A 12,801-nucleotide genomic window follows, 5' to 3' on the forward strand; every position below is an offset into this window, starting at 1 on the left:
TATTTCCTGGAGTTTAATGTTCGCTATACGTCATAAAACATGTTTTAACAGCGAAATCACAAATATACTATAGCATAGGCTACTGTATAACATCTTGGCACCTTATGCAAATCAACAGTTTACGATAAAGTAGCTCAACAAATATGATTTTTAAGACAGGGAACCGTGTTTTGGTTTGTAATACTCACATTTGTAAACACCTTCATTGCGGTTCTCAATCACATTCGATGATGACGTTTTGGCCTCCTGGGATTGAAAATTATCCATCGATGAAAGACTTCAGAATCTGAGCTGAAGCAGTAGGACATCCGGGGATTTCTCGCCTACTCTTTTATGAATACTGAGGTTTCGAATGTACTTCTTTCTTCACATACTCTTTTTTCCCACTATATAGTAGGTAAGTAGGCATATTCGGACGCACTTTAAGTAGACGTACACCTGAATCTCACGAGAATTAGTGCATTCGCCTACTAATTCTCGCCTACTCTTTTATAAATACTAAGGATTCGGACATACTTATTCGCTTGCCTACTGCTTTCCCCTACTATATAGTAGAGAAGTAGGCGATTTCGGACGCAGCCATACAGAGCGGTGGGATTGGAAACCACTGCACCACACAAAGACAGGACTTCTTTTCACATTAGAAGTCAACAAGAAATCACGTGACCCCGACGTGATTTGAACACGCAACCTTCTGATCTGGAGTCAGACGCGCTACCGTTGCGCCACGAGGTCCTGAACCCGGAGGTGATGTATTTTGCTTAACCGCCTTGACACAGAATTCAAATCAGTAAATATACGGTGCTCAAGGAACACTCTTGATGTTGGACTTCATACTCAGGAGATCAAAAACAGATCGTCTGACCTCAAGGTGATTTGGAGCCAGACACTCTACCGTTGCACTACAAGATAGCGGAAAAATTATTTAGTGCTTCATGCTTAAGCACTTTGATAAACTATGCAAATCCGCTAGTCTTTACACTCACATAGTCAAGAACAGTTCGCTTGACATCAACATAATTGGAACACGCAACCTCCCGATCCGGGGTCAGGCGCACTCTGTCGCGGCCACGAGGTCGAGAAAACAAGTCGGCGTTCCTTGCTTAATTGCTTTGATTCAATTTGCAAATCAGTCACGGTAAAGGGCTGTAGACTTTATACTATGGATGTCAAGAAGAGATCAACTGATGTGATTGGAACATGCAACCGTCTGATCTGGATTCAGCCAAGATACCGTTGTACCCCAAGACACCACAAACCTATCTGGTGTTTCCTACTTAAGCCACCTTTTGTCATCCTGCCTTCGATAGCTCAGCTGGTAGAGCGGAGGACTGTAGATGATACATTGGCTATCCTTAGGTCGCTGGTTCGATTCCGGCTCGAAGGAGCTGGCTTTTGAATTCGGCACGTAGATGTTTCCACAATTTCTTCAGAGATTGCAGGGCAAGATATGCAAAAGTAACACGTCAAGAGGCAGATCTGTCACAGTACACAATGACAGGAATGGTTATTACATGAGATCTCAGGCTTAATAAAAATAACAGGTCAAGATACAAATCTATCACAGTACACTGGTGATTTTCAATCCTGATCCTGGGGACCCCCTGCTCTGGGCTGTGTTTCCCAAAAGCGTTGCAATCCTTAATACAACGTAGACGCATTGAAACCAATAGAGTTGCAATCAACTTAGGCTTACGATGACTCTGGAAGACGCGGCCCTGCATTTTTGTCTGTCTCCTTTTTCTGACACACCCAGATGAGCTCATGGAGCTCTCTCCTAACTAGCCAATGATCTTAATCAGGTGTGTTTAATAAGGGAGACATACAGAGCGGTGGGATTGGAAACCACTGCAGCACACAACGACAGGACTTCTTTTCACATTAGAAGTCAACAAGAAATCACGTGACCCCGACGTGATTTGAACACGCAACCTTCTGATCTGGAGTCAGACGCGCTACCGTTGCGCCACGAGGTCCTGAATCCAGAGGTGATGTATTTTGCTTAACCCCCCTTGACACAGAATGCAAATCAGTAAATATACGGTGCTCAAGGAACACTCTTGATGTTGGACTTTATACTCAGGAGATCAAAAACAGATCGTCTGACCTCAAGGTGATTTGGAGCCAGACACTCTACTGTTGCACTACAAGATAGCGGAAAAATTATTTAGTGTTTCATGCTAAAGCACTTTGATAAACTATGCAAATCCGCTAGTCTTTACACTCACAAAGTCAAGAACAGTTCGCTTGACCTCAACATAATTGGAACACGCAACCTCCCGATCCCGGGTCAGGCGCACTCTGTCGAGAAAACAAGTCGGCATTCCTTGCTTAATTGCTTTGATTCAATTTGCAAATCAGTCACGGTAAAGGGCTGTAGACTTTATACTATGGATGTCAAGAAGAGATCAACTGATGTGATTGGAACATGCAACCGTCTGATCTGGATTCAGCCAAGCTACCGTTGTACCCCAAGACACCACAAACCTATCTGGTGTTTCCTGCTTAAGCCACCTTTTGTCATCCTGCCTTCGATAGCTCAGCTGGTAGAGCGGAGGACTGTAGATGATACATTGGTTATCCTTAGGTCGCTGGTTCGATTCCGGCTCGAAGGAGCTGGCTTTTGAATTCGGCACGTAGATGTTTCCACGATTTCTTCAGAGATTGCAGGGCAAGATATGCAAAAGTAACACGTCAAGAGGCAGATCTGTCACAGTACACAATGACAGGAATGGTTATTACATGAGATCTCAGGCTTAATAAAAATAACAGGTCAAGATACAAATCTATCACAGTACACTGGTGATTTTCAATCCTGATCCTGGGGACCCCCTGCTCTGGGCTGTGTTTCCCAAAAGCGTTGCAATCCTTAATACAACGTAGACGCATTGAAACCAATAGAGTTGCAATCAACTTAGGCTTACGATGACTCTGGAAGACGCGGCCCTGCATTTTTGTCTGTCTCCTTTTTCTGACACACCCAGATGAGCTCATGGAGCTCTCTCCTAACTAGCCAATGATCTTAATCAGGTGTGTTTAATAAGGGAGACATACAGAGCGGTGGGATTGGAAACCACTGCAGCACACAACGACAGGACTTCTTTTCACATTAGAAGTCAACAAGAAATCACGTGACCCCGACGTGATTTGAACACGCAACCTTCTGATCTGGAGTCAGACGCGCTACCGTTGCGCCACGAGGTCCTGAATCCAGAGGTGATGTATTTTGCTTAACCCCCCTTGACACAGAATGCAAATCAGTAAATATACGGTGCTCAAGGAACACTCTTGATGTTGGACTTTATACTCAGGAGATCAAAAACAGATCGTCTGACCTCAAGGTGATTTGGAGCCAGACACTCTACTGTTGCACTACAAGATAGCGGAAAAATTATTTAGTGTTTCATGCTAAAGCACTTTGATAAACTATGCAAATCCGCTAGTCTTTACACTCACAAAGTCAAGAACAGTTCGCTTGACCTCAACATAATTGGAACACGCAACCTCCCGATCCCGGGTCAGGCGCACTCTGTCGAGAAAACAAGTCGGCATTCCTTGCTTAATTGCTTTGATTCAATTTGCAAATCAGTCACGGTAAAGGGCTGTAGACTTTATACTATGGATGTCAAGAAGAGATCAACTGATGTGATTGGAACATGCAACCGTCTGATCTGGATTCAGCCAAGCTACCGTTGTACCCCAAGACACCACAAACCTATCTGGTGTTTCCTGCTTAAGCCACCTTTTGTCATCCTGCCTTCGATAGCTCAGCTGGTAGAGCGGAGGACTGTAGATGATACATTGGTTATCCTTAGGTCGCTGGTTCGATTCCGGCTCGAAGGAGCTGGCTTTTGAATTCGGCACGTAGATGTTTCCACGATTTCTTCAGAGATTGCAGGGCAAGATATGCAAAAGTAACACGTCAAGAGGCAGATCTGTCACAGTACACAATGACAGGAATGGTTATTACATGAGATCTCAGGCTTAATATAAATAACAGGTCAAGATACAAATCTATCACAGTACACTGGTGATTTTCAATCCTGATCCTGGGGACCCCCTGCTCTGGGCTGTGTTTCCCAAAAGCGTTGCAATCCTTAATACAACGTAGACGCATTGAAACCAATAGAGTTGCAATCAACTTAGGCTTACGATGACTCTGGAAGACGCGGCCCTGCATTTTTGTCTGTCTCCTTTTTCTGACACACCCAGATGAGCTCATGGAGCTCTCTCCTAACTAGCCAATGATCTTAATCAGGTGTGTTTAATAAGGGAGACATACAGAGCGGTGGGATTGGAAACCACTGCAGCACACAACGACAGGACTTCTTTTCACATTAGAAGTCAACAAGAAATCACGTGAACCCGACGTGATTTGAACACGCAACCTTCTGATCTGGAGTCAGACGCGCTACCGTTGCGCCACGAGGTCCTGAACCCAGAGGTGATGTATTTTGCTTAACCCCCTTGACACAGAATGCAAATCAGTAAATATACGGTGCTCAAGGAACACTCTTGATGTTGGACTTTATACTCAGGAGATCAAAAACAGATCGTCTGACCTCAAGGTGATTTGGAGCCAGACACTCTACCGTTGCACTACAAGATAGCGGAAAAATTATTTAGTGTTTCATGCTAAAGCACTTTGATAAACTATGCAAATCCGCTAGTCTTTACACTCACAAAGTCAAGAACAGTTCGCTTGACCTCAACATAATTGGAACACGCAACCTCCCGATCCCGGGTCAGGCGCACTCTGTCGAGAAAACAAGTCGGCGTTCCTTGCTTAATTGCTTTGATTCAATTTGCAAATCAGTCACGGTAAAGGGCTGTAGACTTTATACTATGGATGTCAAGAAGAGATCAGCTGATGTGATTGGAACATGCAACCGTCTGATCTGGATTCAGCCAAGCTACCGTTGTACCCCAAGACACCACAAACCTATCTGGTGTTTCCTGCTTAAGCCACCTTTTGTCATCCTGCCTTCGATAGCTCATCTGGTAGAGCGGAGGACTGTAGATGATACATTGGCTATCCTTAGGTCGCTGGTTCGATTCCGGCTCGAAGGAGCTGGCTTTTGAATTCGGCACGTAGATGTTTCCACGATTTCTTCAGAGGTTGCAGGGCAAGATATGCAAAAGTAACACGTCAAGAGGCAGATCTGTCACAGTACACAATGACAGGAATGGTTATTACATGAGATCTCAGGCTTAATAAAAATAACAGGTCAAGATACAAATCTATCACAGTACACTGGTGATTTTCAATCCTGATCCTGGGGACCCCCTGCTCTGGGCTGTGTTTCCCAAAAGCGTTGCAATCCTTAATACAACGTAGACGCATTGAAACCAATAGAGTTGCAATCAACTTAGGCTTACGATGACTCTGGAAGACGCGGCCCTGCATTTTTGTCTGTCTCCTTTTTCTGACACACCCAGATGAGCTCATGGAGCTCTCTCCTAACTAGCTAATGATCTTAATCAGGTGTGGTTAATAAGGGAGACATACAGAGCGGTGGGATTGGAAACCACTGCAGCACACAACGACAGGACTTCTTTTCACATTAGAAGTCAACAAGAAATCACGTGACCCCGACGTGATTTGAACACGCAACCTTCTGATCTGGAGTCAGACGCGCTACCGTTGCGCCACGAGGTCCTGAACCCAGGGGTTTCATGCTAAAGCACTTTGATAAACTATGCAAATCCGCTAGTCTTTACACTCACAAAGTCAAGAACAGTTCGCTTGACCTCAACATAATTGGAACACGCAACCTCCCGATCCCGGGTCAGGCGCACTCTGTCGAGAAAACAAGTCGGCGTTCCTTGCTTAATTGCTTTGATTCAATTTGCAAATCAGTCACGGTAAAGGGCTGTAGACTTTATACTATGGATGTCAAGAAGAGATCAGCTGATGTGATTGGAACATGCAACCGTCTGATCTGGATTCAGCCAAGCTACCGTTGTACCCCAAGACACCACAAACCTATCTGGTGTTTCCTGCTTAAGCCACCTTTTGTCATCCTGCCTTCGATAGCTCAGCTGGTAGAGCGGAGGACTGTAGATGATACATTGGAATAACTATCTGTATGGAAAGAAATATTGTTCTGTATTGTTGATGTTCTTTATTGTTTGTAATTTCATTCATATATCTGATTAGTTTTGATTCTAAAGGATTTTTTATTACTTTATTGCTGACAATGTTAAGTATTTTTAATGTGTGTTTAATCATTTATTTTTTTAAATTTCCACTGTGAAACACATGCTTGATAATTGTATTATGAAATTTTTTCAATTAAAAAAATAAAATAAAAATGATGATACATTGGCTATCCTTAGGTCGCTGGTTCGATTCCGGCTCGAAGGAGCTGGCTTTTGAATTCGGCACGTAGATGTTTCCACGATTTCTTCAGAGATTGCAGGGCAAGATATGCAAAAGTAACACGTCAAGAGAAAACAATTGCAGGGCAAGATATGCAAAAGTAACACGTCAAGAGAAAGCAAGTCGGCGTTCCTTGCTTAATTGCTTTGATTCAATTTGCAAATCAGTCACGGTAAAGGGCTGTAGACTTTATACTATGGATGTCAAGAAGAGATCAACTGATGTGATTGGAACATGCAACCGTCTGATCTGGATTCAGCCAAGCTACCGTTGTACCCCAAGACACCACAAACCTATCTGGTGTTTCCTGCTTAAGCCACCTTTTGTCATCCTGCCTTCGATAGCTCAGCTGGTAGAGCGGAGGACTGTAGATAATACATTAGCTATCCTTAGGTCGTTGGTTCGATTCCGGCTCGAAGGAGCTGGCTTTTGAATTCGGCACGTAGATGTTTCCACGATTTCTTCAGAGATTGCAGGGCAAGATATGCAAAAGTAACACGTCAAGAGGCAGATCTGTCACAGTACACAATGACAGGAATGGTTATTACATGAGATCTCAGGCTTAATATAAATAACAGGTCAAGATACAAATCTATCACAGTACACTGGTGATTTTCAATCCTGATCCTGGGGACCCCCTGCTCTGGGCTGTGTTTCCCAAAAGCGTTGCAATCCTTAATACAACGTAGACGCATTGAAACCAATAGAGTTGCAATCAACTTAGGCTTACGATGACTCTGGAAGACACGGCCCTGCATTTTTGTCTGTCTCCTTTTTCTGACACACCCAGATGAGCTCATGGAGCTCTCTCCTAACTAGCCAATGATCTTAATCAGGTGTGTTTAATAAGGGAGACATACAGAGCGGTGGGATTGGAAACCACTGCAGCACACAACGACAGGACTTCTTTTCACATTAGAAGTCAACAAGAAATCACGTGACCCCCGACGTGATTTGAACACGCAACCTTCTGATCTGGAGTCAGACGCGCTACCGTTGCGCCACGAGGTCCTGAACCCAGGGGTGATGTATTTTGCTTAACCCCCTTGACACAGAATGCAAATCAGTAAATATACGGTGACCTCAAGGTGATTTGGAGCCAGACACTCTACCGTTGCACTACAAGATAGCGGAAAAATTATTTAGTGCTTCATGCTTAAGCACTTTGATAAACTATGCAAATCAGCTAGTCTTTAAACTCACAAAGTCAAGAACAGATCGCTTGACCTCAACATAACTGGAACACGCAACCTCCCGATCCGGGGTCAGGCGCACTCTGTCGCGGCCACAAGGTCGAGAAAACAAGTTGGCATTCCTTGCTTAATTGCTTTGATTCAATTTGCAAATCAGTCACGGTAAAGGGCTGTAGACTTTATACTATGGATGTCAAGAAGAGATCAACTGATGTGATTGGAACATGCAACCGTCTGATCTGGATTCAGCCAAGTACTTATCTCCACGTCAGATTCCAGCTTGGCGTACGACCGTTTCCTTGTGGTAATGCCTGGTATTGCAGATAGTTCAGCCTCACTATAATTTGATTTCTTGCGCTCCTTTTTACTTGCCATTGTCACAGAGTTTTTGCTTTAGGAATGAGCTCATTTTATATGTTAATTAATTAAGCAGGGGCGTTTCGACGGCGGAACATTCAGCTGCACACAATTCCACGATCATTTGTGATTTATAACCGAATGACTGGCGTACGCATGGATTTCGTGTGTACGTTCGTTTCTCTGAATCGCTCTTACGATCAAATCAGAAAAGTTCTTAGATAAAATCAAGGATGGTTTCTACCAGTGATGCGCGGGTTGATCCGAAATGAGCGGGTGCCCGCGGTCACCCGCGGTTACGAGTCATCCAAAAATATTTTTAATGATATTCGGGTTGCGTTCGGTCGGGTCGTTTGAAATAAAGATGCCAATTAAACCTTTGTAATTTATGTAGTACTAGACACACTTTTCTATGAAATACATAGACCTACACTTTATTGGCTGAATAATATTTACCTTTTGAATGTTGAGCGTTATTAACTGTTGAATAAATGCTGACGCGGGACAAAATCCCAGATTTCCCAACCGGTTGAACTGAGCAATGCCATTGTACCATTTTAATAATCTACTTCTAAACGCATATAGCTCAGTAATGTCAGCTTTATGTATTTTCCTAGAGGGAGTGGGATTTTTGTTGGGAAAGTTGGGGGAGCGAGAGACGCACACTTCTATTAGACTGGATAAACACATGCAGCATCTTATTGTTAAGAAATGGTATTCCTAATAAATGTCTCGAATATTCAATGTCCAATGTTTCTCTTTCTTTTTGGAATTATTAGACAGATTTTACTATTAGTCTTTTCAAATGCCTAGGTCTGTTTAATTTCCTTAATTATATAAAATTTAGCACTATTTTTTAACGTTTATTCAAGCAATAAATTATCTCATGTATATGCTTGTTTAAAACCAGGGATTAAAAACGAATTCCAGGTAAAAACAGGATTTTTTCTTTACATTTCCACAGAGCGAAACGAATGAAATTAAGCATTATAGCTATACAATTAATTATATATATATAAAATTATTATTATTATTATTTTGTCATATTCGTGATTCCTGATTTTATATGAAAACTTAGTGTAGGATTTCAGCGCGAATCAGACAATTTAAGAGAGTCGATTAGAAGTTAGAACACTTCTACAGACGTACATTCCACAAGAGGCCCGTCATAAATCTGACGTTTGATAGCCTGGCGCCAGACCGCCAGCCTGAAGCAAACCTAACTTACTAAGAACTCGCAAAATTAACACAAAGACACTTCTTCATAATCAAATCCTTTGAATAAGGAGATTGTCAAATTTGGAGCAAGTAACCAAGATTAATGGTCAAAGAGATGCACATTTTGAACATCACATGATTAAAGTCATTAGCGATATGGTTGGTTTTCCCCCACACACAGGACACAACGGAAATTCCTTCCCTAAACTTTTGACCTCCCAGCTTAGAGAACAGACCCTCACAGAAGGGCACAGAAAACTGTCTATTGATGTACATATGCGCCTAAAATGTGCTAAGAACTAAGGAGCAACTCCTCATTTCTATGTATAACTTCCTATCATATATGTAACCCACACATTTGTCTATTATGTTTTAATCACTCATTGTGTATGTCCCTTTTGATAACTATTGAATAGTTTAATGGTTTATATTGATGTTTGATATGTCTGAGTTGGAAATCGCATTCTCAAAATGTTCCTGTAATTCAATTCTTTGCGAAATGTATTATAGTCTTGTTATAGAAATCATGTCCAAATTTATCTCTGCAAAGAGCGGGAATTTGGGATCACGGGACTAATAAGATAACATTGGGATTTATGGTTGGTAGGAGGAACCAGCAGTCCACCGGACTTCGGACATTGTTCTAATTGGTCAAGACACCATTTTGGGATGTGTCCAAAGGCTGAGTTTAAAAACTCAAGGACACCCTCAAATTTCTCTCTTATCTCTTCACTATAAGCTCTCTTACGTCTCGACGCCGCCTGGCCTGAATGCCAGCCTCCTCATCTAAAGGAAACATGAGGAGATCACCACACTTCTATCTTTTTCTTTAATCTTTTTTTTATTTTTATTTCTTTCCGTTGAGAGTTTCGTTTCTAGTTAAGTTTGTGCAAGCCGCGACCAACCTAAACGTCTTCGCTGACCTCAACTTCAACAGCACGCAACTCTCATATCCAGCCAACGCCCAAGCACACAAAGGACCACAGAACCAACCAATCAGCAACCTCGGGAAAGCCCTGAAGCGACGCAACTAAAGGAATTCTCAAAGGCAACGCGCAAGTAACCTCCAGAATCTTACTGAACTGGTGCATTTTGATATAAAGTTTAATAATCTCTTTGAGAGACTCAATACGAGGGTTAATTAAGTGATTGATGGTTGTTCAGGTCTAAGCAATTGCACATATTGCTAACTTGGTACTTCATATTTTCATTCCTTTAAACTCATTATTTCCTCACTTTCTCTTTCTGCAACCTGTGTGAATGCGTGTGTTTTATGTTAGTTTAGTTTGTATGTGTTAGGTTTATCCATTAAAATCATATTTTTATTAGAAAAGATAAGTATCTTGTGTTTTGTGCTTACAAGTTAATGTCTTAAACTGCTGATTTTGCTACTGTGCTAATATATAGTGTTTTCACTATATTCTGGATAGTAATATCCATCGCAGAGTTTCTGTTACGGCTTGTGAATGAATCGCAGGTCGACTCTTGAACAGCCGTAAAACAGCGATTCTGTTCAAATTCCCTATTGAATCATATTCGATTTCCCTTTGAGCTAAATTATAAATTATATGTGTAATTAATCCCTTTTACAATCTTACATTAGTTTTGAAGTGCATTCGTTATGTTTGTATAAGAAAGTCGTTAACCTGGCCTATTAAGTTGATTTAATATTCTTGATAATTTTTAGAAAAATAAAAGTTAAGAAAAAAGGAATTAGCTTTAGTCTCTAATATTTAGGGCTACAGGCTAATCTTTTTCTTAACTTTTATTGCACTGTAGATCGAAATAAAATAATTAATGATCATATTTAACATCGGAGAATCACTGACATAATTTAGAGTAGCCTACTTCGAAAATGAAATTATTTAAATCTGTATAAAGGAATATTTTTAAACGTTTATTCAAGCAATATAAATGATCTCATGTAGGCTATATGCTTGTTTAAAACGAGGGATTAAAAACGAATTCCGAATAAAAACGGTATTTTTTCTTTACATTTCCAGAGAGCGAAACAAACGAACGAAATTAAGCATTAGGCCCTACTTAATAAATTCAAGGCACTATAATTTCCTTATTCATTTGATATAGCTATACAATTAAAAAAAAAAAAATATATATATATATATATATATAAATAATATTATTTTATTTATTAATTTATATAGGCCTATGAAAACTTCATTTTGAAGTGCATTCGTTATGTTTGTATAAGAAAAGTCGTTAACCTAGCCTATTAAGTTGATTTAATATTCTTGATAATTTTTAGAAGAATAAAAGTTAAGAAAAAATGAATAAGCTTATAGTCTCTAATATTTAGGGCTATAGGCTAATCATTTTCTTAACATTTATTACACTGTAGATCGAAATAAAATAACTCTTGGTCATATTACAGTTTTTTACAATCGTTTTTGCACTAATAACTGAACCTTAATGTAATTTTTCAAAACTCTAGATACAAAACTCAAAACAGTCATTATTTGTAACACAGCCTGTCCAGTGTTTAAAACTTTGCATATTGCATTCATATCTTTAAAGAAGCCTTGCATTAACAGAAGCATTGTTTCAAAAAACAAATTTATTATGAAATATTATAGGAACATTACTTTAGATCACCCATACACAAGTTACCCATAGTTTCAATGTGTTTTTGCTAGTACAATCATTAAATATAGTTGTACAAAATATGTGATTCAGGTTTCATTTTTTTTTTCTGTAGACTGAGAACAGTACAGACACAGAGGTATCATTGAAATACTGTAATGTGGAATTTACTGATAAAATAAATCTCAGCATAGGTTTTCTAAAGGGAAAAAAATTTAGATTCAAAGTTTTAGCTGTTTTTTTCAGCAGGGTACAGTATACAGTTTACAGTATATTGTACCCTGCTGAAAAAAAAACCTGCTAAAAACAGCCTAGGCTGGTTGGCTGGTCTTAACTGGTTTAAGCTGGAAGTAGCTGGTTTTAGCTGGTCTCCCAGTCTGGTCAGGCTGGTTTTAGCTGGTGGTTTCCCAGCCTGACCAGACAGAAAAGTGGCCAATACCCCTCTAAAACCAGCCTGCTGACCAGCTATGACCAGCTAAAACCAGCCAAACAGCCTAGGCTGGTTTTGGATGTTTTTTTTTTTTTTTTTTCTTTGTTTTTTTTTCAGCAGGGCTAATTTGTGTACCAACGTTCTTGATACATTCTTTTTTTTTTCTTTTTTTTACCAGGGTAGCCATTACGTAACTCATTACAGTTTTTTACAATCGTTTTTGCACTATTAACTGAACCTTAATGTCATTTTTCAAAACTCTAGATACAAAACTCAAAACAGTCATTATTTGTAACACAGGCTGTCCAGTGTTCAAAACTTTGCATAGTGCGTTCATATCTTTAAAGAAGCCTTGCATTAGCAGAAGCATTGTTTCAAAAAACGAATTTATTATGAAATATTATAGGAACATTACTTTAGATCACCCATACACAAGTTACCCATAGTTTCAATGTGTTTTTGCTAGTACAATCATTAAATATAGTTGTACAAAATATGTGATTCAGGTTTCATTTTTTTTTTTACTTTAGACTGAGAACAGTACAGACACAGTGGGATCATTGAAATACTGTAATGTGGAATTTACTGATAAAATAAATCTCAGCATAGGTTTTCTAAAG

General features: G+C 40.2%; 10 non-coding genes across 10 annotated transcripts; 4 read left to right on the forward strand and 6 right to left on the reverse strand.

The window, feature by feature from the left end:
• Positions 1–663: 663 nt before the first annotated feature.
• Positions 664–735, reverse strand: trnaw-cca (transfer RNA tryptophan (anticodon CCA)). The gene has a single exon. It is a non-coding gene; the product is annotated as a tRNA-Trp (tRNA).
• Positions 736–1,300: 565 nt separating this feature from the next.
• On the forward strand, positions 1,301–1,387 carry trnay-gua (transfer RNA tyrosine (anticodon GUA)). The gene is given in 2 exon segments: positions 1,301–1,337; positions 1,352–1,387. It is a non-coding gene; the product is annotated as a tRNA-Tyr (tRNA).
• A 517-nt stretch (positions 1,388–1,904) lies between these two features.
• trnaw-cca (transfer RNA tryptophan (anticodon CCA)) lies at positions 1,905–1,976 on the reverse strand. The gene has a single exon. It is a non-coding gene; the product is annotated as a tRNA-Trp (tRNA).
• A 552-nt stretch (positions 1,977–2,528) lies between these two features.
• On the forward strand, positions 2,529–2,615 carry trnay-gua (transfer RNA tyrosine (anticodon GUA)). The gene is given in 2 exon segments: positions 2,529–2,565; positions 2,580–2,615. It is a non-coding gene; the product is annotated as a tRNA-Tyr (tRNA).
• Positions 2,616–3,132: 517 nt separating this feature from the next.
• Positions 3,133–3,204, reverse strand: trnaw-cca (transfer RNA tryptophan (anticodon CCA)). Its single transcript has one exon. It is a non-coding gene; the product is annotated as a tRNA-Trp (tRNA).
• Positions 3,205–3,756: 552 nt separating this feature from the next.
• trnay-gua (transfer RNA tyrosine (anticodon GUA)) lies at positions 3,757–3,843 on the forward strand. The gene is given in 2 exon segments: positions 3,757–3,793; positions 3,808–3,843. It is a non-coding gene; the product is annotated as a tRNA-Tyr (tRNA).
• A 517-nt stretch (positions 3,844–4,360) lies between these two features.
• Positions 4,361–4,433, reverse strand: trnaw-cca (transfer RNA tryptophan (anticodon CCA)). Its single transcript has one exon. It is a non-coding gene; the product is annotated as a tRNA-Trp (tRNA).
• Positions 4,434–5,587: 1,154 nt separating this feature from the next.
• trnaw-cca (transfer RNA tryptophan (anticodon CCA)) lies at positions 5,588–5,659 on the reverse strand. Its single transcript has one exon. It is a non-coding gene; the product is annotated as a tRNA-Trp (tRNA).
• A 1,057-nt stretch (positions 5,660–6,716) lies between these two features.
• trnay-gua (transfer RNA tyrosine (anticodon GUA)) lies at positions 6,717–6,803 on the forward strand. The gene is given in 2 exon segments: positions 6,717–6,753; positions 6,768–6,803. It is a non-coding gene; the product is annotated as a tRNA-Tyr (tRNA).
• Positions 6,804–7,320: 517 nt separating this feature from the next.
• On the reverse strand, positions 7,321–7,393 carry trnaw-cca (transfer RNA tryptophan (anticodon CCA)). The gene has a single exon. It is a non-coding gene; the product is annotated as a tRNA-Trp (tRNA).
• Positions 7,394–12,801: the final 5,408 nt, after the last annotated feature.

This window comes from Garra rufa, chromosome 2, assembly GCF_049309525.1.
Source record: "Garra rufa chromosome 2, GarRuf1.0, whole genome shotgun sequence".
NCBI lineage: Eukaryota > Metazoa > Chordata > Actinopteri > Cypriniformes > Cyprinidae > Garra > Garra rufa.